General features: G+C 41.6%; 82 non-coding genes and 12 pseudogenes across 82 annotated transcripts; all 94 read right to left on the reverse strand.

Moving 5' to 3' along the window:
- Positions 1 to 86: 86 nt before the first annotated feature.
- On the reverse strand, positions 87 to 205 carry LOC134887744 (5S ribosomal RNA; annotated as a pseudogene).
- A 107-nt stretch (positions 206 to 312) lies between these two features.
- On the reverse strand, positions 313 to 431 carry LOC134885715 (5S ribosomal RNA). Its single transcript, XR_010169824.1, has one exon. It is a non-coding gene; the product is annotated as a 5S ribosomal RNA (ribosomal RNA).
- Positions 432 to 538: 107 nt separating this feature from the next.
- Positions 539 to 657, reverse strand: LOC135058693 (5S ribosomal RNA). Its single transcript, XR_010245119.1, has one exon. It is a non-coding gene; the product is annotated as a 5S ribosomal RNA (ribosomal RNA).
- Positions 658 to 764: 107 nt separating this feature from the next.
- Positions 765 to 883, reverse strand: LOC134895387 (5S ribosomal RNA). The gene has a single exon (XR_010171901.1). It is a non-coding gene; the product is annotated as a 5S ribosomal RNA (ribosomal RNA).
- Positions 884 to 990: 107 nt separating this feature from the next.
- Positions 991 to 1,109, reverse strand: LOC134884698 (5S ribosomal RNA). Its single transcript, XR_010168835.1, has one exon. It is a non-coding gene; the product is annotated as a 5S ribosomal RNA (ribosomal RNA).
- Positions 1,110 to 1,216: 107 nt separating this feature from the next.
- Positions 1,217 to 1,335, reverse strand: LOC135065615 (5S ribosomal RNA). Its single transcript, XR_010251891.1, has one exon. It is a non-coding gene; the product is annotated as a 5S ribosomal RNA (ribosomal RNA).
- Positions 1,336 to 1,442: 107 nt separating this feature from the next.
- Positions 1,443 to 1,561, reverse strand: LOC135064845 (5S ribosomal RNA). Its single transcript, XR_010251141.1, has one exon. It is a non-coding gene; the product is annotated as a 5S ribosomal RNA (ribosomal RNA).
- Positions 1,562 to 1,668: 107 nt separating this feature from the next.
- On the reverse strand, positions 1,669 to 1,787 carry LOC135062480 (5S ribosomal RNA). The gene has a single exon (XR_010248828.1). It is a non-coding gene; the product is annotated as a 5S ribosomal RNA (ribosomal RNA).
- A 107-nt stretch (positions 1,788 to 1,894) lies between these two features.
- Positions 1,895 to 2,013, reverse strand: LOC134901951 (5S ribosomal RNA). Its single transcript, XR_010175426.1, has one exon. It is a non-coding gene; the product is annotated as a 5S ribosomal RNA (ribosomal RNA).
- Positions 2,014 to 2,120: 107 nt separating this feature from the next.
- On the reverse strand, positions 2,121 to 2,239 carry LOC135061054 (5S ribosomal RNA). The gene has a single exon (XR_010247446.1). It is a non-coding gene; the product is annotated as a 5S ribosomal RNA (ribosomal RNA).
- Positions 2,240 to 2,346: 107 nt separating this feature from the next.
- LOC134895399 (5S ribosomal RNA) lies at positions 2,347 to 2,465 on the reverse strand. The gene has a single exon (XR_010171902.1). It is a non-coding gene; the product is annotated as a 5S ribosomal RNA (ribosomal RNA).
- A 107-nt stretch (positions 2,466 to 2,572) lies between these two features.
- LOC135060652 (5S ribosomal RNA) lies at positions 2,573 to 2,691 on the reverse strand. Its single transcript, XR_010247044.1, has one exon. It is a non-coding gene; the product is annotated as a 5S ribosomal RNA (ribosomal RNA).
- A 107-nt stretch (positions 2,692 to 2,798) lies between these two features.
- Positions 2,799 to 2,917, reverse strand: LOC134888372 (5S ribosomal RNA; annotated as a pseudogene).
- A 107-nt stretch (positions 2,918 to 3,024) lies between these two features.
- Positions 3,025 to 3,143, reverse strand: LOC135065758 (5S ribosomal RNA). Its single transcript, XR_010252030.1, has one exon. It is a non-coding gene; the product is annotated as a 5S ribosomal RNA (ribosomal RNA).
- Positions 3,144 to 3,250: 107 nt separating this feature from the next.
- Positions 3,251 to 3,370, reverse strand: LOC134890644 (5S ribosomal RNA; annotated as a pseudogene).
- Positions 3,371 to 3,477: 107 nt separating this feature from the next.
- LOC134887745 (5S ribosomal RNA) lies at positions 3,478 to 3,596 on the reverse strand (annotated as a pseudogene).
- Positions 3,597 to 3,703: 107 nt separating this feature from the next.
- LOC134891380 (5S ribosomal RNA) lies at positions 3,704 to 3,822 on the reverse strand (annotated as a pseudogene).
- A 107-nt stretch (positions 3,823 to 3,929) lies between these two features.
- On the reverse strand, positions 3,930 to 4,048 carry LOC135058707 (5S ribosomal RNA). The gene has a single exon (XR_010245131.1). It is a non-coding gene; the product is annotated as a 5S ribosomal RNA (ribosomal RNA).
- A 107-nt stretch (positions 4,049 to 4,155) lies between these two features.
- LOC134895411 (5S ribosomal RNA) lies at positions 4,156 to 4,274 on the reverse strand. Its single transcript, XR_010171903.1, has one exon. It is a non-coding gene; the product is annotated as a 5S ribosomal RNA (ribosomal RNA).
- A 107-nt stretch (positions 4,275 to 4,381) lies between these two features.
- LOC135062481 (5S ribosomal RNA) lies at positions 4,382 to 4,500 on the reverse strand. The gene has a single exon (XR_010248829.1). It is a non-coding gene; the product is annotated as a 5S ribosomal RNA (ribosomal RNA).
- Positions 4,501 to 4,607: 107 nt separating this feature from the next.
- Positions 4,608 to 4,726, reverse strand: LOC135067296 (5S ribosomal RNA). The gene has a single exon (XR_010253517.1). It is a non-coding gene; the product is annotated as a 5S ribosomal RNA (ribosomal RNA).
- Positions 4,727 to 4,833: 107 nt separating this feature from the next.
- On the reverse strand, positions 4,834 to 4,952 carry LOC134901952 (5S ribosomal RNA). The gene has a single exon (XR_010175427.1). It is a non-coding gene; the product is annotated as a 5S ribosomal RNA (ribosomal RNA).
- Positions 4,953 to 5,059: 107 nt separating this feature from the next.
- On the reverse strand, positions 5,060 to 5,178 carry LOC134895423 (5S ribosomal RNA). Its single transcript, XR_010171905.1, has one exon. It is a non-coding gene; the product is annotated as a 5S ribosomal RNA (ribosomal RNA).
- Positions 5,179 to 5,285: 107 nt separating this feature from the next.
- On the reverse strand, positions 5,286 to 5,404 carry LOC134884990 (5S ribosomal RNA). Its single transcript, XR_010169119.1, has one exon. It is a non-coding gene; the product is annotated as a 5S ribosomal RNA (ribosomal RNA).
- A 107-nt stretch (positions 5,405 to 5,511) lies between these two features.
- Positions 5,512 to 5,630, reverse strand: LOC135063864 (5S ribosomal RNA). Its single transcript, XR_010250185.1, has one exon. It is a non-coding gene; the product is annotated as a 5S ribosomal RNA (ribosomal RNA).
- Positions 5,631 to 5,737: 107 nt separating this feature from the next.
- Positions 5,738 to 5,856, reverse strand: LOC135061789 (5S ribosomal RNA). The gene has a single exon (XR_010248159.1). It is a non-coding gene; the product is annotated as a 5S ribosomal RNA (ribosomal RNA).
- Positions 5,857 to 5,963: 107 nt separating this feature from the next.
- Positions 5,964 to 6,082, reverse strand: LOC134895435 (5S ribosomal RNA). Its single transcript, XR_010171906.1, has one exon. It is a non-coding gene; the product is annotated as a 5S ribosomal RNA (ribosomal RNA).
- Positions 6,083 to 6,189: 107 nt separating this feature from the next.
- Positions 6,190 to 6,308, reverse strand: LOC135065342 (5S ribosomal RNA). The gene has a single exon (XR_010251625.1). It is a non-coding gene; the product is annotated as a 5S ribosomal RNA (ribosomal RNA).
- A 107-nt stretch (positions 6,309 to 6,415) lies between these two features.
- LOC134887190 (5S ribosomal RNA) lies at positions 6,416 to 6,534 on the reverse strand (annotated as a pseudogene).
- Positions 6,535 to 6,641: 107 nt separating this feature from the next.
- Positions 6,642 to 6,760, reverse strand: LOC135069111 (5S ribosomal RNA). Its single transcript, XR_010255301.1, has one exon. It is a non-coding gene; the product is annotated as a 5S ribosomal RNA (ribosomal RNA).
- Positions 6,761 to 6,867: 107 nt separating this feature from the next.
- LOC134895446 (5S ribosomal RNA) lies at positions 6,868 to 6,986 on the reverse strand. The gene has a single exon (XR_010171907.1). It is a non-coding gene; the product is annotated as a 5S ribosomal RNA (ribosomal RNA).
- A 107-nt stretch (positions 6,987 to 7,093) lies between these two features.
- On the reverse strand, positions 7,094 to 7,212 carry LOC134895458 (5S ribosomal RNA). Its single transcript, XR_010171910.1, has one exon. It is a non-coding gene; the product is annotated as a 5S ribosomal RNA (ribosomal RNA).
- A 107-nt stretch (positions 7,213 to 7,319) lies between these two features.
- On the reverse strand, positions 7,320 to 7,438 carry LOC134892087 (5S ribosomal RNA; annotated as a pseudogene).
- Positions 7,439 to 7,539: 101 nt separating this feature from the next.
- Positions 7,540 to 7,658, reverse strand: LOC134895469 (5S ribosomal RNA). The gene has a single exon (XR_010171911.1). It is a non-coding gene; the product is annotated as a 5S ribosomal RNA (ribosomal RNA).
- Positions 7,659 to 7,765: 107 nt separating this feature from the next.
- LOC135064639 (5S ribosomal RNA) lies at positions 7,766 to 7,884 on the reverse strand. Its single transcript, XR_010250943.1, has one exon. It is a non-coding gene; the product is annotated as a 5S ribosomal RNA (ribosomal RNA).
- Positions 7,885 to 7,991: 107 nt separating this feature from the next.
- Positions 7,992 to 8,110, reverse strand: LOC134887532 (5S ribosomal RNA; annotated as a pseudogene).
- Positions 8,111 to 8,217: 107 nt separating this feature from the next.
- LOC135062482 (5S ribosomal RNA) lies at positions 8,218 to 8,336 on the reverse strand. The gene has a single exon (XR_010248830.1). It is a non-coding gene; the product is annotated as a 5S ribosomal RNA (ribosomal RNA).
- Positions 8,337 to 8,443: 107 nt separating this feature from the next.
- Positions 8,444 to 8,562, reverse strand: LOC134895480 (5S ribosomal RNA). Its single transcript, XR_010171912.1, has one exon. It is a non-coding gene; the product is annotated as a 5S ribosomal RNA (ribosomal RNA).
- Positions 8,563 to 8,669: 107 nt separating this feature from the next.
- LOC134895491 (5S ribosomal RNA) lies at positions 8,670 to 8,788 on the reverse strand. Its single transcript, XR_010171913.1, has one exon. It is a non-coding gene; the product is annotated as a 5S ribosomal RNA (ribosomal RNA).
- A 107-nt stretch (positions 8,789 to 8,895) lies between these two features.
- Positions 8,896 to 9,014, reverse strand: LOC135063927 (5S ribosomal RNA). Its single transcript, XR_010250247.1, has one exon. It is a non-coding gene; the product is annotated as a 5S ribosomal RNA (ribosomal RNA).
- Positions 9,015 to 9,121: 107 nt separating this feature from the next.
- LOC135067956 (5S ribosomal RNA) lies at positions 9,122 to 9,240 on the reverse strand. The gene has a single exon (XR_010254163.1). It is a non-coding gene; the product is annotated as a 5S ribosomal RNA (ribosomal RNA).
- Positions 9,241 to 9,347: 107 nt separating this feature from the next.
- On the reverse strand, positions 9,348 to 9,466 carry LOC135061055 (5S ribosomal RNA). The gene has a single exon (XR_010247447.1). It is a non-coding gene; the product is annotated as a 5S ribosomal RNA (ribosomal RNA).
- A 108-nt stretch (positions 9,467 to 9,574) lies between these two features.
- LOC134895502 (5S ribosomal RNA) lies at positions 9,575 to 9,693 on the reverse strand. Its single transcript, XR_010171915.1, has one exon. It is a non-coding gene; the product is annotated as a 5S ribosomal RNA (ribosomal RNA).
- A 107-nt stretch (positions 9,694 to 9,800) lies between these two features.
- LOC134884717 (5S ribosomal RNA) lies at positions 9,801 to 9,919 on the reverse strand. The gene has a single exon (XR_010168854.1). It is a non-coding gene; the product is annotated as a 5S ribosomal RNA (ribosomal RNA).
- A 107-nt stretch (positions 9,920 to 10,026) lies between these two features.
- LOC135069513 (5S ribosomal RNA) lies at positions 10,027 to 10,145 on the reverse strand. The gene has a single exon (XR_010255693.1). It is a non-coding gene; the product is annotated as a 5S ribosomal RNA (ribosomal RNA).
- A 107-nt stretch (positions 10,146 to 10,252) lies between these two features.
- On the reverse strand, positions 10,253 to 10,371 carry LOC135067957 (5S ribosomal RNA). The gene has a single exon (XR_010254165.1). It is a non-coding gene; the product is annotated as a 5S ribosomal RNA (ribosomal RNA).
- A 107-nt stretch (positions 10,372 to 10,478) lies between these two features.
- Positions 10,479 to 10,597, reverse strand: LOC134901953 (5S ribosomal RNA). The gene has a single exon (XR_010175428.1). It is a non-coding gene; the product is annotated as a 5S ribosomal RNA (ribosomal RNA).
- Positions 10,598 to 10,704: 107 nt separating this feature from the next.
- Positions 10,705 to 10,823, reverse strand: LOC135061056 (5S ribosomal RNA). The gene has a single exon (XR_010247448.1). It is a non-coding gene; the product is annotated as a 5S ribosomal RNA (ribosomal RNA).
- Positions 10,824 to 10,931: 108 nt separating this feature from the next.
- On the reverse strand, positions 10,932 to 11,050 carry LOC134895513 (5S ribosomal RNA). Its single transcript, XR_010171916.1, has one exon. It is a non-coding gene; the product is annotated as a 5S ribosomal RNA (ribosomal RNA).
- A 107-nt stretch (positions 11,051 to 11,157) lies between these two features.
- LOC134884699 (5S ribosomal RNA) lies at positions 11,158 to 11,276 on the reverse strand. Its single transcript, XR_010168836.1, has one exon. It is a non-coding gene; the product is annotated as a 5S ribosomal RNA (ribosomal RNA).
- A 107-nt stretch (positions 11,277 to 11,383) lies between these two features.
- On the reverse strand, positions 11,384 to 11,502 carry LOC134895308 (5S ribosomal RNA; annotated as a pseudogene).
- A 101-nt stretch (positions 11,503 to 11,603) lies between these two features.
- Positions 11,604 to 11,722, reverse strand: LOC134895524 (5S ribosomal RNA). Its single transcript, XR_010171917.1, has one exon. It is a non-coding gene; the product is annotated as a 5S ribosomal RNA (ribosomal RNA).
- A 107-nt stretch (positions 11,723 to 11,829) lies between these two features.
- Positions 11,830 to 11,948, reverse strand: LOC134892088 (5S ribosomal RNA; annotated as a pseudogene).
- Positions 11,949 to 12,049: 101 nt separating this feature from the next.
- On the reverse strand, positions 12,050 to 12,168 carry LOC134895535 (5S ribosomal RNA). Its single transcript, XR_010171918.1, has one exon. It is a non-coding gene; the product is annotated as a 5S ribosomal RNA (ribosomal RNA).
- A 107-nt stretch (positions 12,169 to 12,275) lies between these two features.
- Positions 12,276 to 12,394, reverse strand: LOC135064640 (5S ribosomal RNA). The gene has a single exon (XR_010250944.1). It is a non-coding gene; the product is annotated as a 5S ribosomal RNA (ribosomal RNA).
- A 107-nt stretch (positions 12,395 to 12,501) lies between these two features.
- On the reverse strand, positions 12,502 to 12,620 carry LOC134887533 (5S ribosomal RNA; annotated as a pseudogene).
- Positions 12,621 to 12,727: 107 nt separating this feature from the next.
- On the reverse strand, positions 12,728 to 12,846 carry LOC135062483 (5S ribosomal RNA). Its single transcript, XR_010248831.1, has one exon. It is a non-coding gene; the product is annotated as a 5S ribosomal RNA (ribosomal RNA).
- A 107-nt stretch (positions 12,847 to 12,953) lies between these two features.
- LOC134895547 (5S ribosomal RNA) lies at positions 12,954 to 13,072 on the reverse strand. The gene has a single exon (XR_010171920.1). It is a non-coding gene; the product is annotated as a 5S ribosomal RNA (ribosomal RNA).
- Positions 13,073 to 13,179: 107 nt separating this feature from the next.
- LOC134895559 (5S ribosomal RNA) lies at positions 13,180 to 13,298 on the reverse strand. Its single transcript, XR_010171921.1, has one exon. It is a non-coding gene; the product is annotated as a 5S ribosomal RNA (ribosomal RNA).
- A 107-nt stretch (positions 13,299 to 13,405) lies between these two features.
- Positions 13,406 to 13,524, reverse strand: LOC135063928 (5S ribosomal RNA). The gene has a single exon (XR_010250248.1). It is a non-coding gene; the product is annotated as a 5S ribosomal RNA (ribosomal RNA).
- Positions 13,525 to 13,631: 107 nt separating this feature from the next.
- LOC135067958 (5S ribosomal RNA) lies at positions 13,632 to 13,750 on the reverse strand. Its single transcript, XR_010254166.1, has one exon. It is a non-coding gene; the product is annotated as a 5S ribosomal RNA (ribosomal RNA).
- A 107-nt stretch (positions 13,751 to 13,857) lies between these two features.
- Positions 13,858 to 13,976, reverse strand: LOC134901954 (5S ribosomal RNA). The gene has a single exon (XR_010175429.1). It is a non-coding gene; the product is annotated as a 5S ribosomal RNA (ribosomal RNA).
- A 107-nt stretch (positions 13,977 to 14,083) lies between these two features.
- Positions 14,084 to 14,202, reverse strand: LOC135061057 (5S ribosomal RNA). The gene has a single exon (XR_010247449.1). It is a non-coding gene; the product is annotated as a 5S ribosomal RNA (ribosomal RNA).
- A 108-nt stretch (positions 14,203 to 14,310) lies between these two features.
- Positions 14,311 to 14,429, reverse strand: LOC135063512 (5S ribosomal RNA). Its single transcript, XR_010249840.1, has one exon. It is a non-coding gene; the product is annotated as a 5S ribosomal RNA (ribosomal RNA).
- Positions 14,430 to 14,536: 107 nt separating this feature from the next.
- On the reverse strand, positions 14,537 to 14,655 carry LOC134884718 (5S ribosomal RNA). Its single transcript, XR_010168855.1, has one exon. It is a non-coding gene; the product is annotated as a 5S ribosomal RNA (ribosomal RNA).
- Positions 14,656 to 14,762: 107 nt separating this feature from the next.
- Positions 14,763 to 14,881, reverse strand: LOC135069514 (5S ribosomal RNA). Its single transcript, XR_010255694.1, has one exon. It is a non-coding gene; the product is annotated as a 5S ribosomal RNA (ribosomal RNA).
- Positions 14,882 to 14,988: 107 nt separating this feature from the next.
- On the reverse strand, positions 14,989 to 15,107 carry LOC135067959 (5S ribosomal RNA). The gene has a single exon (XR_010254167.1). It is a non-coding gene; the product is annotated as a 5S ribosomal RNA (ribosomal RNA).
- Positions 15,108 to 15,214: 107 nt separating this feature from the next.
- Positions 15,215 to 15,333, reverse strand: LOC134901955 (5S ribosomal RNA). Its single transcript, XR_010175430.1, has one exon. It is a non-coding gene; the product is annotated as a 5S ribosomal RNA (ribosomal RNA).
- Positions 15,334 to 15,440: 107 nt separating this feature from the next.
- LOC135061058 (5S ribosomal RNA) lies at positions 15,441 to 15,559 on the reverse strand. The gene has a single exon (XR_010247450.1). It is a non-coding gene; the product is annotated as a 5S ribosomal RNA (ribosomal RNA).
- Positions 15,560 to 15,667: 108 nt separating this feature from the next.
- Positions 15,668 to 15,786, reverse strand: LOC134895571 (5S ribosomal RNA). Its single transcript, XR_010171923.1, has one exon. It is a non-coding gene; the product is annotated as a 5S ribosomal RNA (ribosomal RNA).
- A 107-nt stretch (positions 15,787 to 15,893) lies between these two features.
- Positions 15,894 to 16,012, reverse strand: LOC134884719 (5S ribosomal RNA). Its single transcript, XR_010168856.1, has one exon. It is a non-coding gene; the product is annotated as a 5S ribosomal RNA (ribosomal RNA).
- A 107-nt stretch (positions 16,013 to 16,119) lies between these two features.
- On the reverse strand, positions 16,120 to 16,238 carry LOC134895583 (5S ribosomal RNA). Its single transcript, XR_010171924.1, has one exon. It is a non-coding gene; the product is annotated as a 5S ribosomal RNA (ribosomal RNA).
- A 107-nt stretch (positions 16,239 to 16,345) lies between these two features.
- LOC134892089 (5S ribosomal RNA) lies at positions 16,346 to 16,464 on the reverse strand (annotated as a pseudogene).
- A 101-nt stretch (positions 16,465 to 16,565) lies between these two features.
- LOC134895596 (5S ribosomal RNA) lies at positions 16,566 to 16,684 on the reverse strand. The gene has a single exon (XR_010171925.1). It is a non-coding gene; the product is annotated as a 5S ribosomal RNA (ribosomal RNA).
- A 107-nt stretch (positions 16,685 to 16,791) lies between these two features.
- Positions 16,792 to 16,910, reverse strand: LOC135064642 (5S ribosomal RNA). Its single transcript, XR_010250946.1, has one exon. It is a non-coding gene; the product is annotated as a 5S ribosomal RNA (ribosomal RNA).
- A 107-nt stretch (positions 16,911 to 17,017) lies between these two features.
- Positions 17,018 to 17,136, reverse strand: LOC135062485 (5S ribosomal RNA). The gene has a single exon (XR_010248833.1). It is a non-coding gene; the product is annotated as a 5S ribosomal RNA (ribosomal RNA).
- A 107-nt stretch (positions 17,137 to 17,243) lies between these two features.
- LOC134895607 (5S ribosomal RNA) lies at positions 17,244 to 17,362 on the reverse strand. The gene has a single exon (XR_010171926.1). It is a non-coding gene; the product is annotated as a 5S ribosomal RNA (ribosomal RNA).
- A 107-nt stretch (positions 17,363 to 17,469) lies between these two features.
- On the reverse strand, positions 17,470 to 17,588 carry LOC134895618 (5S ribosomal RNA). The gene has a single exon (XR_010171927.1). It is a non-coding gene; the product is annotated as a 5S ribosomal RNA (ribosomal RNA).
- A 107-nt stretch (positions 17,589 to 17,695) lies between these two features.
- On the reverse strand, positions 17,696 to 17,814 carry LOC134895629 (5S ribosomal RNA). The gene has a single exon (XR_010171928.1). It is a non-coding gene; the product is annotated as a 5S ribosomal RNA (ribosomal RNA).
- A 107-nt stretch (positions 17,815 to 17,921) lies between these two features.
- Positions 17,922 to 18,040, reverse strand: LOC135062486 (5S ribosomal RNA). The gene has a single exon (XR_010248834.1). It is a non-coding gene; the product is annotated as a 5S ribosomal RNA (ribosomal RNA).
- Positions 18,041 to 18,147: 107 nt separating this feature from the next.
- On the reverse strand, positions 18,148 to 18,266 carry LOC135067960 (5S ribosomal RNA). Its single transcript, XR_010254168.1, has one exon. It is a non-coding gene; the product is annotated as a 5S ribosomal RNA (ribosomal RNA).
- Positions 18,267 to 18,373: 107 nt separating this feature from the next.
- Positions 18,374 to 18,492, reverse strand: LOC134895640 (5S ribosomal RNA). The gene has a single exon (XR_010171929.1). It is a non-coding gene; the product is annotated as a 5S ribosomal RNA (ribosomal RNA).
- A 107-nt stretch (positions 18,493 to 18,599) lies between these two features.
- LOC134895651 (5S ribosomal RNA) lies at positions 18,600 to 18,718 on the reverse strand. The gene has a single exon (XR_010171930.1). It is a non-coding gene; the product is annotated as a 5S ribosomal RNA (ribosomal RNA).
- Positions 18,719 to 18,825: 107 nt separating this feature from the next.
- LOC135062487 (5S ribosomal RNA) lies at positions 18,826 to 18,944 on the reverse strand. The gene has a single exon (XR_010248835.1). It is a non-coding gene; the product is annotated as a 5S ribosomal RNA (ribosomal RNA).
- A 107-nt stretch (positions 18,945 to 19,051) lies between these two features.
- Positions 19,052 to 19,170, reverse strand: LOC135067961 (5S ribosomal RNA). Its single transcript, XR_010254169.1, has one exon. It is a non-coding gene; the product is annotated as a 5S ribosomal RNA (ribosomal RNA).
- A 108-nt stretch (positions 19,171 to 19,278) lies between these two features.
- Positions 19,279 to 19,397, reverse strand: LOC134895662 (5S ribosomal RNA). The gene has a single exon (XR_010171931.1). It is a non-coding gene; the product is annotated as a 5S ribosomal RNA (ribosomal RNA).
- A 107-nt stretch (positions 19,398 to 19,504) lies between these two features.
- On the reverse strand, positions 19,505 to 19,623 carry LOC134884720 (5S ribosomal RNA). The gene has a single exon (XR_010168857.1). It is a non-coding gene; the product is annotated as a 5S ribosomal RNA (ribosomal RNA).
- Positions 19,624 to 19,730: 107 nt separating this feature from the next.
- LOC135069515 (5S ribosomal RNA) lies at positions 19,731 to 19,849 on the reverse strand. The gene has a single exon (XR_010255695.1). It is a non-coding gene; the product is annotated as a 5S ribosomal RNA (ribosomal RNA).
- Positions 19,850 to 19,956: 107 nt separating this feature from the next.
- LOC135063272 (5S ribosomal RNA) lies at positions 19,957 to 20,075 on the reverse strand. Its single transcript, XR_010249607.1, has one exon. It is a non-coding gene; the product is annotated as a 5S ribosomal RNA (ribosomal RNA).
- A 107-nt stretch (positions 20,076 to 20,182) lies between these two features.
- Positions 20,183 to 20,301, reverse strand: LOC135069266 (5S ribosomal RNA). Its single transcript, XR_010255452.1, has one exon. It is a non-coding gene; the product is annotated as a 5S ribosomal RNA (ribosomal RNA).
- A 108-nt stretch (positions 20,302 to 20,409) lies between these two features.
- On the reverse strand, positions 20,410 to 20,528 carry LOC135061169 (5S ribosomal RNA). The gene has a single exon (XR_010247559.1). It is a non-coding gene; the product is annotated as a 5S ribosomal RNA (ribosomal RNA).
- A 107-nt stretch (positions 20,529 to 20,635) lies between these two features.
- On the reverse strand, positions 20,636 to 20,754 carry LOC134884700 (5S ribosomal RNA). The gene has a single exon (XR_010168837.1). It is a non-coding gene; the product is annotated as a 5S ribosomal RNA (ribosomal RNA).
- A 107-nt stretch (positions 20,755 to 20,861) lies between these two features.
- Positions 20,862 to 20,980, reverse strand: LOC135069516 (5S ribosomal RNA). Its single transcript, XR_010255696.1, has one exon. It is a non-coding gene; the product is annotated as a 5S ribosomal RNA (ribosomal RNA).
- A 107-nt stretch (positions 20,981 to 21,087) lies between these two features.
- On the reverse strand, positions 21,088 to 21,206 carry LOC134901956 (5S ribosomal RNA). The gene has a single exon (XR_010175431.1). It is a non-coding gene; the product is annotated as a 5S ribosomal RNA (ribosomal RNA).
- Positions 21,207 to 21,213: the final 7 nt, after the last annotated feature.

The following is a 21,213-nucleotide window of genomic DNA, read 5'->3' on the forward strand; positions in this document are numbered from 1 at the left end:
TACTTTTCTACTTCTAACTACTGGTTCATAAATGAATACGTTTGAAAATGGAATGTATCAACAGAACGGTGTTGGTAGTATAAAAATATCTACAGCACCTTGTATTCCCAGGTGGTCTCCTATCCAAGTACTAACCAGGCCCAACACTGCTTAGCTTCCAAGATCAGATGAGATTGGACGTATCCAGTGTGGTGTTGCTGTAGATTAACTTTCTGGTTTCTGTTAGAACTTTTCTACTTCTAACTACTGGTTCATAAATGAATACGTTTTAAAATGGAATGCATCAACAGAACGGTGTTGGCAGTATAAAATTATCTACAGCACCTTGTATTCCCAGGTGATCTCCCATCCAAGTACTAACCAGGCCCAACACTGCTTATCTTCCAAGATCAGATGAGATTGGGCATATCCAGTGTGGTGTGGCTGTAGAAGAGCTTTATGGTTTCTGTTAGTACTTTTCTACTTCTAACTACTGGTTCATAAATGAATACGTTTGAAAATGGAATGCATCAACAGAACGGTGTTGGTAGTATAAAAATATCTACAGCACCTTGTATTCCCAGGTGGTCTCCCATCCAAGTACTAACCTGGCCCAACACTGCTTAGCTTCCAAGATCAGATGAGATTGGGCGTATCCAGTGTGGTGTGGCTGTAGATGAGCTTTGTGGTTTCTGTTTGAACTTTTCTTCTTCTAACTACTGGTTCATAAATGAATACATTTGAAAATTGAATGCATCAACAGAACGGTGTTGGCAGTATAAAAATATCTACAGCACCTTGTATTCCCAGGTGGTCTCCCATCCAAGTACTAACCAGGCCCAACACTGCTTAGCTTCCAAGATCAGATGAGATTGGGCGTATCCAGTGTGGTGTGGCTGTAGATGAGCTTTGTGGTTTCTGTTAGAACTTTTCTACTTCTAACTACTGGTTCATAAATGAATACGTTTGAAAATGGAATGCATCAACAGAACGGTGTTGGCATTATAAAAATATCTACAGCACCTTGTATTCCCAGGTGGTCTCCCATCCAAGTACTAACCAGGCCCAACACTGCTTAGCTTCCAAGATCAGATGAGATTGGGCATATCCAGTGTGGTGTGGCTGTATAAGAGCTTTATAGTTTCGGTTAGTACTTTTCTACTTCTAACTACTGGTTCATAAATGAATACGTTTGAAAATGGAATGCATCAACAGAACGGTGTTGGCAGTATAAAAATATCTACAGCACCTTGTATTCCCAGGTGGTCTCCCATCCAAGTACTAACCAGGCCCAACACTGCTTAGCTTCCAAGATCAGATGAGATTGGGCATATCCAGTGTGGCTTGGCTGTAGATGAACTTTGTGGTTTCTGTTAGAACTTTTCTACTTCTAACTACTGGTTCATAAATAATTACGTTTTAAAATGGAATGCATCAACAGAACGGTGTTGGCAGTATAAAATTATCTACAGCACCTTGTATTCCCAGGTGGTCTCCCATCCAAGTACTAACCAGGCCCAACACTGCTTAGTTTCCAAGATCAGATGAGATTGGGCGTATCCAGTGTGGTGTGGCTGTAGATGAGCTTTATGGTTTCTGTTAGAACTTTTCTACTTCTAACTACTGGTTCATAAATGAATATGTTTGAAAATGGAATGCATCAACAGAACGGTGTTGGCAGTATAAAAATATCTACAGCACCTTGTATTCCCAGGTGGTCTCCCATCCAAGTACTAACCAGGCCCAACACTGCTTAGCTTCCAAGATCAGATGAGATTGGGCGTATCCAGTGTGGTGTGGCTGTATATGAGCTTTGTGGTTTCTGTTAGAACTTTTCTACTTCTAACTACTGGTTCATAAATGAATACGTTTGAAAATGGAATGCATCAACAGAACGGTGTTGGCAGTATAAAAATATCTACAGCACCTTGTATTCCCAGGTGGTCTCCCATCCAAGTACTAACCAGGCCCAACACTGCTTAGCTTCCAAGATCAGATGAGATTGGGCGTATCCAGCGTGGTGTGGCTGTAGATGAGCTTTGTGGTTTCTGTTAGAACTTTTCTACTTCTAACTACTGGTTCATAAATGAATACGTTTGAAAATGGAATGCATCAACAGAACGGTGTTGGCAGTATAAAAATATCTACAGCACCTTGTATTCCCAGGTGGTCTCCCATCCAAGTACTAACCAGGCCCAACACTGCTTAGCTTCCAAGACCAGATGAGATTGGGCGTATCCAGTGTGGTGTGGCTGTAGATGAGCTTTGTGGTTTCTGTTAGAACTTTTCTACTTCTAACTACTGGTTCATAAATGAATACGTTTTAAAATGGAATGCATCAACAGAACGGTGTTGGCAGTATAAAATTATCTACAGCACCTTGTATTCCCAGGTGGTCTCCCATCCAAGTACTAACCAGGCCCAACACTGCTTAGCTTCCAAGATCAGATGAGATTGGGCGTATCCAGTGTGGTGTGGCTGTAGATGAGTTTTGTGGTTTCTGTTTGAACTTTTCTTCTTCTAACTACTGGTTCATAAATGAATTCATTTGAAAATTGAATGCATCAACAGAACGGTGTTGGCAGTATAAAAATATCTACAGCACCTTGTATTCCCAGGTGGTCTCCCATCCAAGTACTAACCAGGCCCAACACTGCTTAGCTTCCAAGATCAGATGAGATTGGGCGTATCCAGTGTGGCTTGGCTGTAGATGAACTTTGTGGTTTCTGTTAGAACTTTTCTACTTCTAACTACTGGTTCATAAATGAATACATTTTAAAATGGAATGCATCAACAGAACGGTGTTGGCAGTATAAAATTATCTACAGCACCTTGTATTCCCAGGTGGTCTCCCATCCAAGTACTAACCAAGCCCAACACTGCTTAGCTTCCAAGATCAGATGAAATCGAGCGTATCCAGTATGGTGTGGCTGTAGATGAGCTTTGTGGTTTCTGTTAGAACTTTTCTACTTGTAACTACTGGTTCATAAATGAATACGTTTGAAAATGGAATGCATCAACAGAACGGTGTTGGTAGTATAAAAATATCTACAGCATCTTGTATTCCCAGGTGGTCTCCCATCCAAGTACTAACCAGGCCCAACACTGCTTAGCTTCCAAGATCAGATGAGATTGGGCGTATCCAGTGTGGTTTGGCTGTAGATGAGCTTCGTGGTTTCTGTTAGAACTTTTCTAATTCTAACTACTGGTTCATAAATGAATACGTTTGAAAATGGAATGCATCAACAGAACGGTGTTGGCAGTATAAAAATATCTACAGCACCTATGTATTCCCAGGTGGTCTCCCATCCAAGTACTAACCAGGCCCAACACTGCTTAGCTTCCAAGATCAGATAAGATTGGGCATATCCAGTGTGGTGTGGCTGTAGAAGAGCTTTATGGTTTCTGTTAGTACTTTTCTACTTCTAACTACTGGTTCATAAATGAATACGTTTGAAAATGGAATGCATCAACAGAACGGTGTTGGTAGTATAAAAATATCTACAGCACCTTGTATTCCCAGGTGGTCTCCTATCCAAGTACTAACCAGGCCCAACACTGCTTAGCTTCCAAGATCAGATGAGATTGGACGTATCCAGTGTGGTGTTGCTGTAGATTAACTTTCTGGTTTCTGTTAGAACTTTTCTACTTCTAACTACTGGTTCATAAATGAATACGTTTTAAAATGGAATGCATCAACAGAACGGTGTTGGCAGTATAAAATTATCTACAGCACCTTGTATTCCCAGGTGATCTCCCATCCAAGTACTAACCAGGCCCAACACTGCTTATCTTCCAAGATCAGATGAGATTTGGCATATCCAGTGTGGTGTGGCTGTAGAAGAGCTTTATGGTTTCTGTTAGTACTTTTCTACTTCTAACTACTGGTTCATAAATGAATACGTTTGAAAATGGAATGCATCAACAGAACGGTGTTGGTAGTATAAAAATATCTACAGCACCTTGTATTCCCAGGTGGTCTCCCATCCAAGTACTAACCTGGCCCAACACTGCTTAGCTTCCAAGATCAGATGAGATTGGGCGTATCCAGTGTGGTGTGGCTGTAGATGAGCTTTGTGGTTTCTGTTTGAACTTTTCTTCTTCTAACTACTGGTTCATAAATGAATACATTTGAAAATTGAATGCATCAACAGAACGGTGTTGGCAGTATAAAAATATCTACAGCACCTTGTATTCCCAGGTGGTCTCCCATCCAAGTACTAACCAGGCCCAACACTGCTTAGCTTCCAAGATCAGATGAGATTGGGCGTATCCAGTGTGGTGTGGCTGTAGATGAGCTTTGTGGTTTCTGTTAGAACTTTTCTACTTCTAACTACTGGTTCATAAATGAATACGTTTGAAAATGGAATGCATCAACAGAACGGTGTTGGCATTATAAAAATATCTACAGCACCTTGTATTCCCAGGTGGTCTCCCATCCAAGTACTAACCAGGCCCAACACTGCTTAGCTTCCAAGATCAGATGAGATTGGGCGTATCCAGTGTGGTGTGGCTGTATATGAGCTTTGGGGTTTCTGTTAGAACTTTTCTACTTCTAACTACTGGTTCATAAATGAATACGTTTGAAAATGGAATGCATCAACAGAACGGTGTTGGCAGTATAAAAATATCTACAGCACCTTGTATTCCGAGGTGGTCTCCCATCCAAGTACTAACCAGGCCCAATACTGCTTAGCTTCCAAGATCAGATGAGATTGGGTGTATCCAGTGTGGTGTGGCTGTAGATAAGCTTTGTGGTTTCTGTTAGAACTTTTCTACTTCTAACTACTGGTTCATAAATGAATACGTTTTAAAATGGAATGCATCAACAGAACGGTGTTGGCAGTATAAAAATATCTACAGCACCTTGTATTCCCAGGTGGTCTCCCATCCAAGTACTAACCAGGCCCAACACTGCTTAGCTTCCAAGATCAGATGAGATTGGGCGTATCCAGCGTGGTGTGGCTGTAGATGAGCTTTGTGGTTTCTGTTAGAACTTTTCTACTTCTAACTACTGGTTCACAAATGAATACGTTTGAAAATGGAATGCATCAACAGAACGGTGTTGGCAGTATAAAAATATCTACAGCACCTTGTATTCCCAGGTGGTCTCCCATCCAAGTACTAACCAGGCCCAACACTGCTTAGCTTCCAAGATCAGATGAGATTGGGCGTATCCAGTGTGGTGTGGCTGTAGATGAGCTTTATGGTTTCTGTTAGAACTTTTCTACTTCTAACTACTGGTTCATAAATGAATACGTTTGAAAATGGAATGCATCAACAGAACGGTGTTGGCAGTATAAAAATATCTTCAGCACCTTGTATTCCCAGGTGGTCTCCCATCCAAGTACTAACCAGGCCCAACACTGCTTAGCTTCCAAGATCAGATGAGATTGGGCGTATCCAGTGTGGTGTGGCTGTATATGAGCTTTGTGGTTTCTGTTAGAACTTTTCTACTTCTAACTACTGGTTCATAAATGAATACGTTTGAAAATGGAATGCATCAACAGAACGGTGTTGGCAGTATAAAAATATCTACAGCACCTTGTATTCCCAGGTGGTCTCCCATCCAAGTACTAACCAGGCCCAATACTGCTTAGCTTCCAAGATCAGATGAGATTGGGCGTATCCAGTGTGGTGTGGCTGTAGATAAGCTTTGTGGTTTCTGTTAGAACTTTTCTACTTCTAACTACCGGTTCATAAATGAATACGTTTTAAAATGGAATGCATCAACAGAACGGTGTTGGCAGTATAAAAATATCTACAGCACCTTGCATTCCCAGGTGGTCTCCCATCCAAGTACTAACCAGGCCCAACACTGCTTAGCTTCCAAGATCAGATGAGATTGGGCGTATCCAGCGTGGTGTGGCTGTAGATGAGCTTTGTGGTTTCTGTTAGAACTTTTCTACTTCTAACTACTGGTTCATAAATGAATACGTTTGAAAATGGAATGCATCAACAGAACGGTGTTGGCAGTATAAAATTATCTACAGCACCTTGTATTCCCAGGTGGTCTCCCATCCAAGTACTAACCAGGCCCAACACTGCTTAGCTTCCAAGATCAGATGAGATTGGGCGTATCCAGTGTGGTGTGGCTGTAGATGAGCTTTATGGTTTCTGTTAGAACTTTTCTACTTCTAACTACTGGTTCATAAATGAATACGTTTGAAAATGGAATGCATCAACAGAACGGTGTTGGCAGTATAAAAATATCTACAGCACCTTGTATTCCCAGATGGTCTCCCATCCAAGTACTAACCAGGCCCAACACTGCTTAGCTTCCAAGATCAGATGAGATTGGGCGTATCCAGTGTGGTGTGGCTGTATATGAGCTTTGTGGTTTCTGTTAGAACTTTTCTACTTCTAACTACTGGTTCATAAATGAATACGTTTGAAAATGGAATGCATCAACAGAACGGTGTTGGCAGTATAAAAATATCTACAGCACCTTGTATTCCCAGGTGGTCTCCCATCCAAGTACTAACCAGGCCTAACACTGCTTAGCTTCCAAGATCAGATTAGATTGGGCGTATCCAGTGTGGTGTGGCTGTAGATGAGCTTTATGGTTTCTGTTAGAACTTTTCTACTTCTAACTATTGGTTCATAAATGAATACGTTTGAAAATGGAATGCATCAACAGAACGGTGTTGGCAGTATAAAAATATCTACAGCACCTTGTATTCCCAGGTGGTCTCCCATCCAAGTACTAACCAGGCCCAACACTGCTTAGCTTCCAAGATCAGATGAGTTTGGGCGTATCCAGTGTGGTGTGGCTGTATATGAGCTTTGTGGTTTCTGTTAGAACTTTTCGACTTCTAACTACTGGTTCATAAATGAATACATTTGAAAATGGAATGCATCAACAGAACGGTGTTGGCAGTATAAAAATATCTACAGCACCTTGTATTCCCAGGTGGTCTCCCATCCAAGTACTAACCAGGCCCAACACTGCTTAGCTTCCAAGATCAGATGAGATTGGGCGTATCCAGTGTGGTGTGGCTGTAGATGAGCTTTGTGGTTTCTGTTAGAACTTTTCTACTTCTAACTACTGGTTCATAAATTAATACGTTTTAAAATAGAATGCATCAACAGAACGGTGTTGGCAGTATAAAATTATCTACAGCACCTTGTATTCCCAGGTGGTCTCCCATCCAAGTACTAACCAGGCCCAACACTGCTTAGCTTCCAAGATCAGATGAGATTGGGCGTATCCAGTGTGGTGTGGCTGTAGATGAGCTTTATGGTTTCTGTTAGAACTTTTCTAATTCTAACTACTGGTTCATAAATGAATACGTTTGAAAATGGAATGCATCAACAGAACGGTGTTGGCAGTATAAAAATATCTACAGCACCTTGTATTCCCAGGTGGTCTCCCATCCAAGTACTAACCAGGCCCAACACTGCTTAGCTTCCAAGATCAGATGAGATTGGGCGTATCCAGTGTGGTGTGGCTGAGCTTTGTGGTTTCTGTTAGAACTTTTCTACTTCTAACTACTGGTTCATAAATGAATACGTTTGAAAATGGAATGCATCAACAGAACGGTGTCGGCAGTATAAAAATATCTACAGCACCTTGTATTCCCAGGTGGTCTCCCATCCAAGTACTAACCAGGCCCAACACTGCTTAGCTTCCAAGATCAGATGAGATTGGGCGTATCCAGTGTGGTGTGGCTGTAGATGAGCTTTGTGGTTTCTGTTAGAACTTTTCTACTTCTAACTACTGGTTCATAAATGAATACGTTTGAAAATGGAATGCATCAACAGAACGGTGTTGGCAGTATAAAAATATCTACAGCACCTTGTATTCCCAGGTGGTCTCCCATCCAAGTACTAACCAGGCCTAACACTGCTTAGCTTCCAAGATCAGATGAGATTGGGCGTATCCAGTGTGGTGTGGCTGTAGATGAGCTTTGTGGTTTCTGTTAGAACTTTTCTACTTCTAACTACTGGTTCATAAATGAATCCGTTTTAAAATGGAATGCATCAACAGAACGGTGTTGGCAGTATAAAATTATCTACAGCACCTTGTATTCCCAGGTGGTCTCCCATCCAAGTACTAACCAGGCCCAACACTGCTTAGCTTCCTAGATCAGATTAGATTGGGCGTATCCAGTGTGGTGTGGCTGTAGATGAGCTTTATGGTTTCTGTTAGAACTTTTCTACTTCTAACTATTGGTTCATAAATGAATACGTTTGAAAATGGAATGCATCAACAGAACGGTGTTGGCAGTATAAAAATATCTACAGCACCTTGTATTCCCAGGTGGTCTCCCATCCAAGTACTAACCAGGCCCAACACTGCTTAGCTTCCAAGATCAGATGAGATTGGGCGTATCCAGTGTGGTGTGGCTGTATATGAGCTTTGTGGTTTCTGTTAGAACTTTTCTACTTCTAACTACTGGTTCATAAATGAATACGTTTGAAAATGGAATGCATCAACAGAACGGTGTTGGCAGTATAAAAATATCTACAGCACCTTGTATTCCCAGGTGGTCTCCCATCCAAGTACTAACCAGGCCCAACACTGCTTAGCTTCCAAGATCAGATGAGATTGGGCGTATCCAGTGTGGTGTGGCTGTAGATGAGCTTTGTGGTTTCTGTTAGAACTTTTCTACTTCTAACTACTGGTTCATAAATTAATACGTTTTAAAATAGAATGCATCAACAGAACGGTGTTGGCAGTATAAAATTATCTACAGCACCTTGTATTCCCAGGTGGTCTCCCATCCAAGTACTAACCAGGCCCAACACTGCTTAGCTTCCAAGATCAGATGAGATTGGGCGTATCCAGTGTGGTGTGGCTGTAGATGAGCTTTATGGTTTCTGTTAGAACTTTTCTACTTCTAACTACTGGTTCATAAATGAATACGTTTGAAAATGGAATGCATCAACAGAACGGTGTTGGCAGTATAAAAATATCTACAGCACCTTGTATTCCCAGGTGGTCTCCCATCCAAGTACTAACCAGGCCCAACACTGCTTAGCTTCCAAGATCAGATGAGATTGGGCGTATCCAGTGTGGTGTGGCTGTACATGAGCTTTGTGGTTTCTGTTAGAACTTTTCTACTTCTAACTACTGGTTCATAAATGAATACGTTTGAAAATGGAATGCATCAACAGAACGGTGTTGGCAGTATAAAAATATCTACAGCACCTTATATTCCCAGGTGGTCTCCCATCCAAGTACTAACCAGGCCCAATACTGCTTAGCTTCCAAGATCAGATGAGATTGGGCGTATCCAGTGTGGTGTGGCTGTAGATGAGCTTTGTGGTTTCTGTTAGAACTTTTCTACTTCTAACTACTGGTTCATAAATAAATACGTTTGAAAATGGAATGCATCAACAGAACGGTGTTGGCAGTATAAAAATATCTACAGCACCTTGTATTCCCAGGTGGTCTCCCATCCAAGTACTAACCAGGCCCAACACTGCTTAGCTTCCAAGACCAGATGAGATTGGGCGTATCCAGTGTGGTGTGGCTGTAGATGAGCTTTGTGGTTTCTGTTAGAACTTTTCTACTTCTAACTACTGGTTCATAAATGAATACGTTTTAAAATGGAATGCATCAAAAGAAAGGTGTTGGTAGTATAAAAATTATCTACAGCACCTTGTATTCCCAGGTGGTCTCCCATCCAAGTACTAACCAGGCCCAACACTGCTTAGCTTCCAAGATCAGATGAGATTGGGCGTATCCAGTGTGGTGTGGCTGTAGATGAGCTTTATAGTTTCTGTTAGAACTTTTCTACTTCTAACTACTGGTTCATAAATGAATACGTTTGAAAATGGAATGCATCAACAGAACGGTGTTGGCAGTATAAAAATATCTACAGCACCTTGTATTCCCAGGTGGTCTCCCATCCAAGTACTAACCAGGCCCAACACTGCTTAGCTTCCAAGATCAGATGAGATTGGGCATATCCAGTGTGGTGTGGCTGTATAAGAGCTTTATAGTTTCGGTTAGTACTTTTCTACTTCTAACTACTGGTTCATAAATGAATACGTTTGAAAATGGAATGCATCAACAGAACGGTGTTGGCAGTATAAAAATATCTACAGCACCTTGTATTCCCAGGTGGTCTCCCATCCAAATACTAACCAGGCCCAACACTGCTTAGCTTCCAAGATCAGATGAGATTGGGCGTATCCAGTGTGGTGTGGCTGTATATGAGCTTTGTGGTTTCTGTTAGAACTTTTCTACTTCTAACTACTGGTTCATAAATGAATACGTTTGAAAATGGAATGCATCAACAGAACGGTGTTGGCAGTATAAAAATATCTACAGCACCTTATATTCCCAGGTGGTCTCCCATCCAAGTACTAACCAGGCCCAATACTGCTTAGCTTCCAAGATCAGATGAGATTGGGCGTATCCAGTGTGGTGTGGCTGTAGATGAGCTTTGTGGTTTCTGTTAGAACTTTTCTACTTCTAACTACTGGTTCATAAATGAATACGTTTTAAAATGGAATGCATCAACAGAACGGTGTTGGCAGTATAAAAATATCTACAGCACCTTGTATTCCCAGGTGGTCTCCCATCCAAGTACTAACCAGGCCCAACACTGCTTAGCTTCCAAGATCAGATGAGATTGGGCGTATCCAGCGTGGTGTGGCTGTAGATGAGCTTTGTGGTTTCTGTTAGAACTTTTCTACTTCTAACTACTGGTTCATAAATAAATACGTTTGAAAATGGAATGCATCAACAGAACGGTGTTGGCAGTATAAAAATATCTACAGCACCTTGTATTCCCAGGTGGTCTCCCATCCAAGTACTAACCAGGCCCAACACTGCTTAGCTTCCAAGACCAGATGAGATTGGGCGTATCCAGTGTGGTGTGGCTGTAGATGAGCTTTGTGGTTTCTGTTAGAACTTTTCTACTTCTAACTACTGGTTCATAAATGAATACGTTTTAAAATGGAATGCATCAAAAGAAAGGTGTTGGTAGTATAAAAATTATCTACAGCACCTTGTATTCCCAGGTGGTCTCCCATCCAAGTACTAACCAGGCCCAACACTGCTTAGCTTCCAAGATCAGATGAGATTGGGCGTATCCAGTGTGGTGTGGCTGTAGATGAGCTTTATAGTTTCTGTTAGAACTTTTCTACTTCTAACTACTGGTTCATAAATGAATACGTTTGAAAATGGAATGCATCAACAGAACGGTGTTGGCAGTATAAAAATATCTACAGCACCTTGTATTCCCAGGTGGTCTCCCATCCAAGTACTAACCAGGCCCAACACTGCTTAGCTTCCAAGATCAGATGAGATTGGGCATATCCAGTGTGGTGTGGCTGTATAAGAGCTTTATAGTTTCGGTTAGTACTTTTCTACTTCTAACTACTGGTTCATAAATGAATACGTTTGAAAATGGAATGCATCAACAGAACGGTGTTGGCAGTATAAAAATATCTACAGCACCTTGTATTCCCAGGTGGTCTCCCATCCAAATACTAACCAGGCCCAACACTGCTTAGCTTCCAAGATCAGATGAGATTGGGCGTATCCAGTATGGTGTGGCTGAGCTTTGTGGTTTCTGTTAGAACTTTTCTACTTCTAACTACTGGTTCATAAATGAATACGTTTGAAAATGGAACGCATCAACAGAACGGTGTCGGCAGTATAAAAATATCTACAGCACCTTGTATTCCCAGGTGGTCTCCCATCCAAGTACTAACCAGGCCCAACACTGCTTAGCTTCCAAGATCAGATGAGATTGGGCGTATCCAGTGTGGTGTGGCTGTAGATGAGCTTTATGGTTTCTGTTAGAACTTTTCTAATTCTAACTACTGGTTCATAAATGAATACGTTTGAAAATGGAATGCATCAACAGAACGGTGTTGGCAGTATAAAAATATCTACAGCACCTTGTATTCCCAGGTGGTCTCCCATCCAAGTACTAACCAGGCCCAACACTGCTTAGCTTCCAAGATCAGATGAGATTGGGCGTATCCAGTGTGGTGTGGCTGAGCTTTGTGGTTTCTGTTAGAACTTTTCTACTTCTAACTACTGGTTCATAAATGAATACGTTTGAAAATGGAATGCATCAACAGAACGGTGTCGGCAGTATAAAAATATCTACAGCACCTTGTATTCCCAGGTGGTCTCCCATCCAAGTACTAACCAGGCCCAACACTGCTTAGCTTCCAAGATCAGATGAGATTGGGCGTATCCAGTGTGGTGTGGCTGTAGATGAGCTTTGTGGTTTCTGTTAGAACTTTTCTACTTCTAACTACTGGTTCATAAATGAATACTTTTGAAAATGGAATGCATCAACAGAACGGTGTTGGCAGTATAAAAATATCTACAGCACCTTGTATTCCCAGGTGGTCTCCCATCCAAGTACTAACCAGGCCTAACACTGCTTAGCTTCCAAGATCAGATGAGATTGGGCGTATCCAGTGTGGTGTGGCTGTAGATGAGCTTTGTGGTTTCTGTTAGAACTTTTCTACTTCTAACTACTGGTTCATAAATGAATCCGTTTTAAAATGGAATGCATCAACAGAACGGTGTTGGCAGTATAAAATTATCTACAGCACCTTGTATTCCCAGGTGGTCTCCCATCCAAGTACTAACCAGGCCCAACACTGCTTAGCTTCCTAGATCAGATTAGATTGGGCGTATCCAGTGTGGTGTGGCTGTAGATGAGCTTTATGGTTTCTGTTAGAACTTTTCTACTTCTAACTATTGGTTCATAAATGAATACGTTTGAAAATGGAATGCATCAACAGAACGGTGTTGGCAGTATAAAAATATCTACAGCACCTTGTATTCCCAGGTGGTCTCCCATCCAAGTACTAACCAGGCCCAACACTGCTTAGCTTCCAAGATCAGATGAGATTGGGCGTATCCAGTGTGGTGTGGCTGTATATGAGCTTTGTGGTTTCTGTTAGAACTTTTCTACTTCTAACTACTGGTTCATAAATGAATACGTTTGAAAATGGAATGCATCAACAGAACGGTGTTGGCAGTATAAAAATATCTACAGCACCTTGTATTCCCAGGTGGTCTCCCATCCAAGTACTAACCAGGCCCAACACTGCTTAGCTTCCAAGATCAGATGAGATTGGGCGTATCCAGTGTGGTGTGGCTGTAGATGAGCTTTGTGGTTTCTGTTAGAACTTTTCTACTTCTAACTACTGGTTCATAAATTAATACGTTTTAAAATAGAATGCATCAACAGAACGGTGTTGGCAGTATAAAATTATCTACAGCACCTTGTATTCCCAGGTGGTCTCCCATCCAAGTACTAACCAGGCCCAACACTGCTTAGCTTCCAAGATCAGATGAGATTGGGCGTATCCAGTGTGGTGTGGCTGTAGATGAGCTTTATGGTTTCTGTTAGAACTTTTCTACTTCTAACTACTGGTTCATAAATGAATACGTTTGAAAATGGAATGCATCAACAGAACGGTGTTGGCAGTATAAAAATATCTACAGCACCTTGTATTCCCAGGTGGTCTCCCATCCAAGTACTAACCAGGCCCAACACTGCTTAGCTTCCAAGATCAGATGAGATTGGGCGTATCCAGTGTGGTGTGGCTGTACATGAGCTTTGTGGTTTCTGTTAGAACTTTTCTACTTCTAACTACTGGTTCATAAATGAATACGTTTGAAAATGGAATGCATCAACAGAACGGTGTTGGCAGTATAAAAATATCTACAGCACCTTATATTCCCAGGTGGTCTCCCATCCAAGTACTAACCAGGCCCAATACTGCTTAGCTTCCAAGATCAGATGAGATTGGGCGTATCCAGTGTGGTGTGGCTGTAGATGAGCTTTGTGGTTTCTGTTAGAACTTTTCTACTTCTAACTACTGGTTCATAAATGAATACGTTTTAAAATGGAATGCATCAACAGAACGGTGTTGGCAGTATAAAAATATCTACAGCACCTTGTATTCCCAGGTGGTCTCCCATCCAAGTACTAACCAGGCCCAACACTGCTTAGCTTCCAAGATCAGATGAGATTGGGCGTATCCAGCGTGGTGTGGCTGTAGATGAGCTTTGTGGTTTCTGTTAGAACTTTTCTACTTCTAACTACTGGTTCATAAATAAATACGTTTGAAAATGGAATGCATCAACAGAACGGTGTTGGCAGTATAAAAATATCTACAGCACCTTGTATTCCCAGGTGGTCTCCCATCCAAGTACTAACCAGGCCCAACACTGCTTAGCTTCCAAGACCAGATGAGATTGGGCGTATCCAGTGTGGTGTGGCTGTAGATGAGCTTTGTGGTTTCTGTTAGAACTTTTCTACTTCTAACTACTGGTTCATAAATGAATACGTTTTAAAATGGAATGCATCAAAAGAAAGGTGTTGGTAGTATAAAAATTATCTACAGCACCTTGTATTCCCAGGTGGTCTCCCATCCAAGTACTAACCAGGCCCAACACTGCTTAGCTTCCAAGATCAGATGAGATTGGGCGTAGCCAGAGTGGTGTGGCTGTAGATGAGCTTTATAGTTTCTGTTAGAACTTTTCTACTTCTAACTACTGGTTCATAAATGAATAAGTTTGAAAATGGAATGCATCAACAGAACGGTGTTGGCAGTATAAAAATATCTACAGCACCTTGTATTCCCAGGTGGTCTCCCATCCAAGTACTAACCAGGCCCAACACTGCTTAGCTTCCAAGATCAGATGAGATTGGGCATATCCAGTGTGGTGTGGCTGTATAAGAGCTTTATAGTTTCGGTTAGTACTTTTCTACTTCTAACTACTGGTTCATAAATGAATACGTTTGAAAATGGAATGCATCAACAGAACGGTGTTGGCAGTATAAAAATATCTACAGCACCTTGTATTCCCAGGTGGTCTCCCATCCAAATACTAACCAGGCCCAACACTGCTTAGCTTCCAAGATCAGATGAGATTGGGCGTATCCAGTGTGGTGTGGCTGTATATGAGCTTTGTGGTTTCTGTTAGAACTTTTCTACTTCTAACTACTGGTTCATAAATGAATACGTTTGAAAATGGAATGCATCAACAGAACGGTGTTGGCAGTATAAAAATATCTACAGCACCTTATATTCCCAGGTGGTCTCCCATCCAAGTACTAACCAGGCCCAATACTGCTTAGCTTCCAAGATCAGATGAGATTGGGCGTATCCAGTGTGGTGTGGCTGTAGATGAGCTTTGTGGTTTCTGTTAGAACTTTTCTACTTCTAACTACTGGTTCATAAATGAATACGTTTTAAAATGGAATGCATCAACAGAACGGTGTTGGCAGTATAAAAATATCTACAGCACCTTGTATTCCCAGGTGGTCTCCCATCCAAGTACTAACCAGGCCCAACACTGCTTAGCTTCCAAGATCAGATGAGATTGGGCGTATCCAGCGTGGTGTGGCTGTAGATGAGCTTTGTGGTTTCTGTTAGAACTTTTCTACTTCTAACTACTGGTTCATAAATAAATACGTTTGAAAATGGAATGCATCAACAGAACGGTGTTGGCAGTATAAAAATATCTACAGCACCTTGTATTCCCAGGTGGTCTCCCATCCAAGTACTAACCAGGCCCAACACTGCTTAGCTTCCAAGACCAGATGAGATTGGGCGTATCCAGTGTGGTGTGGCTGTAGATGAGCTTTGTGGTTTCTGTTAGAACTTTTCTACTTCTAACTACTGGTTCATAAATGAATACGTTTTAAAATGGAATGCATCAAAAGAAAGGTGTTGGTAGTATAAAAATTATCTACAGCACCTTGTATTCCCAGGTGGTCTCCCATCCAAGTACTAACCAGGCCCAACACTGCTTAGCTTCCAAGATCAGATGAGATTGGGCGTATCCAGTGTGGTGTGGCTGTAGATGAGCTTTATAGTTTCTGTTAGAACTTTTCTACTTCTAACTACTGGTTCATAAATGAATACGTTTGAAAATGGAATGCATCAACAGAACGGTGTTGGCAGTATAAAAATATCTACAGCACCTTGTATTCCCAGGTGGTCTCCCATCCAAGTACTAACCAGGCCCAACACTGCTTAGCTTCCAAGATCAGATGAGATTGGGCATATCCAGTGTGGTGTGGCTGTATAAGAGCTTTATAGTTTCGGTTAGTACTTTTCTACTTCTAACTACTGGTTCATAAATGAATACGTTTGAAAATGGAATGCATCAACAGAACGGTGTTGGCAGTATAAAAATATCTACAGCACCTTGTATTCCCAGGTGGTCTCCCATCCAAGTACTAACCAGGCCCAACACTGCTTAGCTTCCAAGATCAGATGAGATTGGGCGTATCCAGTGTGGTGTGGCTGTAGATGAGCTTTGTGGTTTCTGTTAGAACTTTTCTACTTCTAACTACTGGTTCATAAATGAATACGTTTGAAAATGGAATGCATCAACAGAACGGTGTTGGCAGTATAAAAATATCTACAGCACCTTGTATTCCCAGGTGGTCTCCCATCCAAGTACTAACCAGGCCCAACACTGCTTAGCTTCCAAGATCAGATGAGATTGGGCGTATCCAGTGTGGTGTGGCTGAGCTTTGTGGTTTCTGTTAGAACTTTTCTACTTCTAACTACTGGTTCATAAATGAATACGTTTGAAAATGGAACGCATCAACAGAACGGTGTCGGCAGTATAAAAATATCTACAGCACCTTGTATTCCCAGGTGGTCTCCCATCCAAGTACTAACCAGGCCCAACACTGCTTAGCTTCCAAGATCAGATGAGATTGGGCGTATCCAGTGTGGTGTGGCTGTAGATGAGCTTTGTGGTTTCTGTTAGAACTTTTCTACTTCTAACTACTGGTTCATAAATGAATACGTTTGAAAATGGAATGCATCAACAGAACGGTGTTGGCAGTATAAAAATATCTACAGCACCTTGTATTCCCAGGTGGTCTCCCATCCAAGTACTAACCAGGCCTAACACTGCTTAGCTTCCAAGATCAGATGAGATTGGGCGTATCCAGTGTGGTGTGGCTGTAGATGAGCTTTGTGGTTTCTGTTAGAACTTTTCTACTTCTAACTACTGGTTCATAAATGAATCCGTTTTAAAATGGAATGCATCAACAGAACGGTGTTGGCAGTATAAAATTATCTACAGCACCTTGTATTCCCAGGTGGTCTCCCATCCAAGTACTAACCAGGCCCAACACTGCTTAGCTTCCAAGATCAGATGAGATTGGGCGTATCCAGTGTGGTGTGGCTGTATATGAGCTTTGTGGTTTCTGTTAGAACTTTTCTACTTCTAACTACTGGTTCATAAATGAATACGTTTGAAAATGGAATGCATCAACAGAACGGTGTTGGCAGTATAAAAATATCTACAGCACCTTGTATTCCCAGGTGGTCTCCCATCCAAGTACTAACCAGGCCCAACACTGCTTAGCTTCCAAGATCAGATGAGATTGGGCGTATCCAGTGTGGTGTGGCTGTAGATGAGCTTTGTGGTTTCTGTTAGAACTTTTCTACTTCTAACTACTGGTTCATAAATGAATACGTTTGAAAATGGAATGCATCAACAGAACGGTGTTGGCAGTATAAAAATATCTACAGCACCTTGTATTCCCAGGTGGTCTCCCATCCAAGTACTAACCAGGCCCAACACTGCTTAGCTTCCAAGATCAGATGAGATTGGGCGTATCCAGTGTGGTGTGGCTGTAGATGAGCTTTGTGGTTTCTGTAAGAACTTTTCTACTTCTAACTACTGGTTCATAAATTAATACGTTTTAAAATAGAATGCATCAACAGAACGGTGTTGGCAGTATAAAATTATCTACAGCACCTTGTATTCCCAGGTGGTCTCCCATCCAAGTACTAACCAGGCCCAACACTGCTTAGCTTCCAAGATCAGATGAGATTGGGCGTATCCAGTGTGGTGTGGCTGTAGATGAGCTTTATGGTTTCTGTTAGAACTTTTCTACTTCTAACTACTGGTTCATAAATGAATACGTTTGAAAATGGAATGCATCAACAGAACGGTGTTGGCAGTATAAAAATATCTACAGCACCTTGTATTCCCAGGTGGTCTCCCATCCAAGTACTAACCAGGCCCAACACTGCTTAGCTTCCAAGATCAGATGAGATTGGGCGTATCCAGTGTGGTGTGGCTGTATATGAGCTTTGTGGTTTCTGTTAGAACTTTTCTACTTCTAACTACTGGTTCATAAATGAATACGTTTGAAAATGGAATGCATCAACAGAACGGTGTTGGCAGTATAAAAATATCTACAGCACCTTATATTCCCAGGTGGTCTCCCATCCAAGTACTAACCAGGCCCAATACTGCTTAGCTTCCAAGATCAGATGAGATTGGGCGTATCCAGTGTGGTGTGGCTGTAGATGAGCTTTGTGGTTTCTGTTAGAACTTTTCTACTTCTAACTACTGGTTCATAAATGAATACGTTTGAAAATGGAATGCATCAACAGAACGGTGTTGGCAGTATAAAAATATCTACAGCACCTTGTATTCCCAGGTGGTCTCCCATCCAAGTACTAACCAGGCCCAACACTGCTTAGCTTCCAAGATCAGATGAGATTGGGCGTATCCAGTGTGGTGTGGCTGTAGATGAGCTTTGTGGTTTCTGTTAGAACTTTTCTACTTCTAACTACTGGTTCATAAATTAATACGTTTTAAAATAGAATGCATCAACAGAACGGTGTTGGCAGTATAAAATTATCTACAGCACCTTGTATTCCCAGGTGGTCTCCCATCCAAGTACTAACCAGGCCCAACACTGCTTAGCTTCCAAGATCAGATGAGATTGGGCGTATCCAGTGTGGTGTGGCTGTAGATGAGCTTTATGGTTTCTGTTAGAACTTTTCTACTTCTAACTACTGGTTCATAAATGAATACGTTTGAAAATGGAATGCATCAACAGAACGGTGTTGGCAGTATAAAAATATCTACAGCACCTTGTATTCCCAGGTGGTCTCCCATCCAAGTACTAACCAGGCCCAACACTGCTTAGCTTCCAAGATCAGATGAGATTGGGCGTATCCAGTGTGGTGTGGCTGTATATGAGCTTTGTGGTTTCTGTTAGAACTTTTCTACTTCTAACTACTGGTTCATAAATGAATACGTTTGAAAATGGAATGCATCAACAGAACGGTGTTGGCAGTATAAAAATATCTACAGCACCTTATATTCCCAGGTGGTCTCCCATCCAAGTACTAACCAGGCCCAATACTGCTTAGCTTCCAAGATCAGATGAGATTGGGCGTATCCAGTGTGGTGTGGCTGTAGATGAGCTTTGTGGTTTCTGTTAGAACTTTTCTACTTCTAACTACTGGTTCATAAATGAATACGTTTTAAAATGGAATGCATCAAAAGAAAGGTGTTGGTAGTATAAAAATTATCTACAGCACCTTGTATTCCCAGGTGGTCTCCCATCCAAGTACTAACCAGGCCCAACACTGCTTAGCTTCCAAGATCAGATGAGATTGGGCGTATCCAGTGTGGTGTGGCTGTAGATGAGCTTTATAGTTTCTGTTAGAACTTTTCTACTTCTAACTACTGGTTCATAAATGAATACGTTTGAAAATGGAATGCATCAACAGAACGGTGTTGGCAGTATAAAAATATCTACAGCACCTTGTATTCCCAGGTGGTCTCCCATCCAAGTACTAACCAGGCCCAACACTGCTTAGCTTCCAAGATCAGATGAGATTGGGCATATCCAGTGTGGTGTGGCTGTATAAGAGCTTTATAGTTTCGGTTAGTACTTTTCTACTTCTAACTACTGGTTCATAAATGAATACGTTTGAAAATGGAATGCATCAACAGAACGGTGTTGGCAGTATAAAAATATCTACAGCACCTTGTATTCCCAGGTGGTCTCCCATCCAAATACTAACCAGGCCCAACACTGCTTAGCTTCCAAGATCAGATGAGATTGGGCGTATCCAGTGTGGTGTGGCTGTATATGAGCTTTGTGGTTTCTGTTAGAACTTTTCTACTTCTAACTACTGGTTCATAAATGAATACGTTTTAAAATGGAATGCATCAACAGAACGGTGTTGGCAGTATAAAAATATCTACAGCACCTTGTATTCCCAGGTGGTCTCCCATCCAAGTACTAACCAGGCCCAACACTGCTTAGCTTCCAAGATCAGATGAGATTGGGCGTATCCAGCATGGTGTGGCTGTAGATGAGCTTTGTGGTTTCTGTTAGAACTTTTCTACTTCTAACTACTGGTTCATAAATAAATACGTTTGAAAATGGAATGCATCAACAGAACGGTGTTGGCAGTATAAAAATATCTACAGCACCTTGTATTCCCAGGTGGTCTCCCAACCAAGTACTAACCAGGCCCAACACTGCTTAGCTTCCAAGACCAGATGAGATTGGGCATATCCAGTGTGGTGTGGCTGTAGATGAGCTTTGTGGTTTCTGTTAGAACTTTTCTACTTCTAACTACTGGTTCATAAATGAATACGTTTTAAAATGGAATGCATCAAAAGAAAGGTGTTGGTAGTATAAAAATTATCTACAGCACCTTGTATTCCCAGGTGGTCTCCCATCCAAGTACTAACCAGGCCCAACACTGCTTAGCTTCCAAGATCAGATGAAATTGGGCGTATCCAGTGTGGTGTGGCTGTAGATGAGCTTTATAGTTTCTGTTAGAACTTTTCTACTTCTAACTACTGGTTCATAAATGAATACGTTTGAAAATGGAATGCATCAACAGAACGGTGTTGGCAGTATAAAAATATCTACAGCACCTTGTATTCCCAGGTGGTCTCCCATCCAAGTACTAACCAGGCCCAACACTGCTTAGCTTCCAAGATCAGATGAGATTGGGCATATCCAGTGTGGTGTGGCTGTATAAGAGCTTTATAGTTTCGGTTAGTACTTTTCTACTTCTAACTACTGGTTCATAAATGAATACGTTTGAAAATGGAATGCATCAACAGAACGGTGTTGGCAGTATAAAAATATCTACAGCACCTTGTATTCCCAGGTGGTCTCCCATCCAAATACTAACCAGGCCCAACACTGCTTAGCTTCCAAGATCAGATGAGATTGGGCGTATCCAGTGTGGTGTGGCTGTATATGAGCTTTGTGGTTTCTGTTAGAACTTTTCTACTTCTAACTACTGGTTCATAAATGAATACGTTTGAAAATGGAATGCATCAACAGAACGGTGTTGGCAGTATAAAAATATCTACAGCACCTTGTATTCCCAGGTGGTCTCCCATCCAAGTACTAACCAGGCCCAACACTGCTTAGCTTCCAAGATCAGATGAGATTGGGCGTATCCAGCGTGGTGTGGCTGTAGATGAGCTTT

Source organism: Pseudophryne corroboree, chromosome 3 (assembly GCF_028390025.1).
Source record: "Pseudophryne corroboree isolate aPseCor3 chromosome 3, aPseCor3.hap2, whole genome shotgun sequence".
NCBI classification, from domain to species: domain Eukaryota; kingdom Metazoa; phylum Chordata; class Amphibia; order Anura; family Myobatrachidae; genus Pseudophryne; species Pseudophryne corroboree.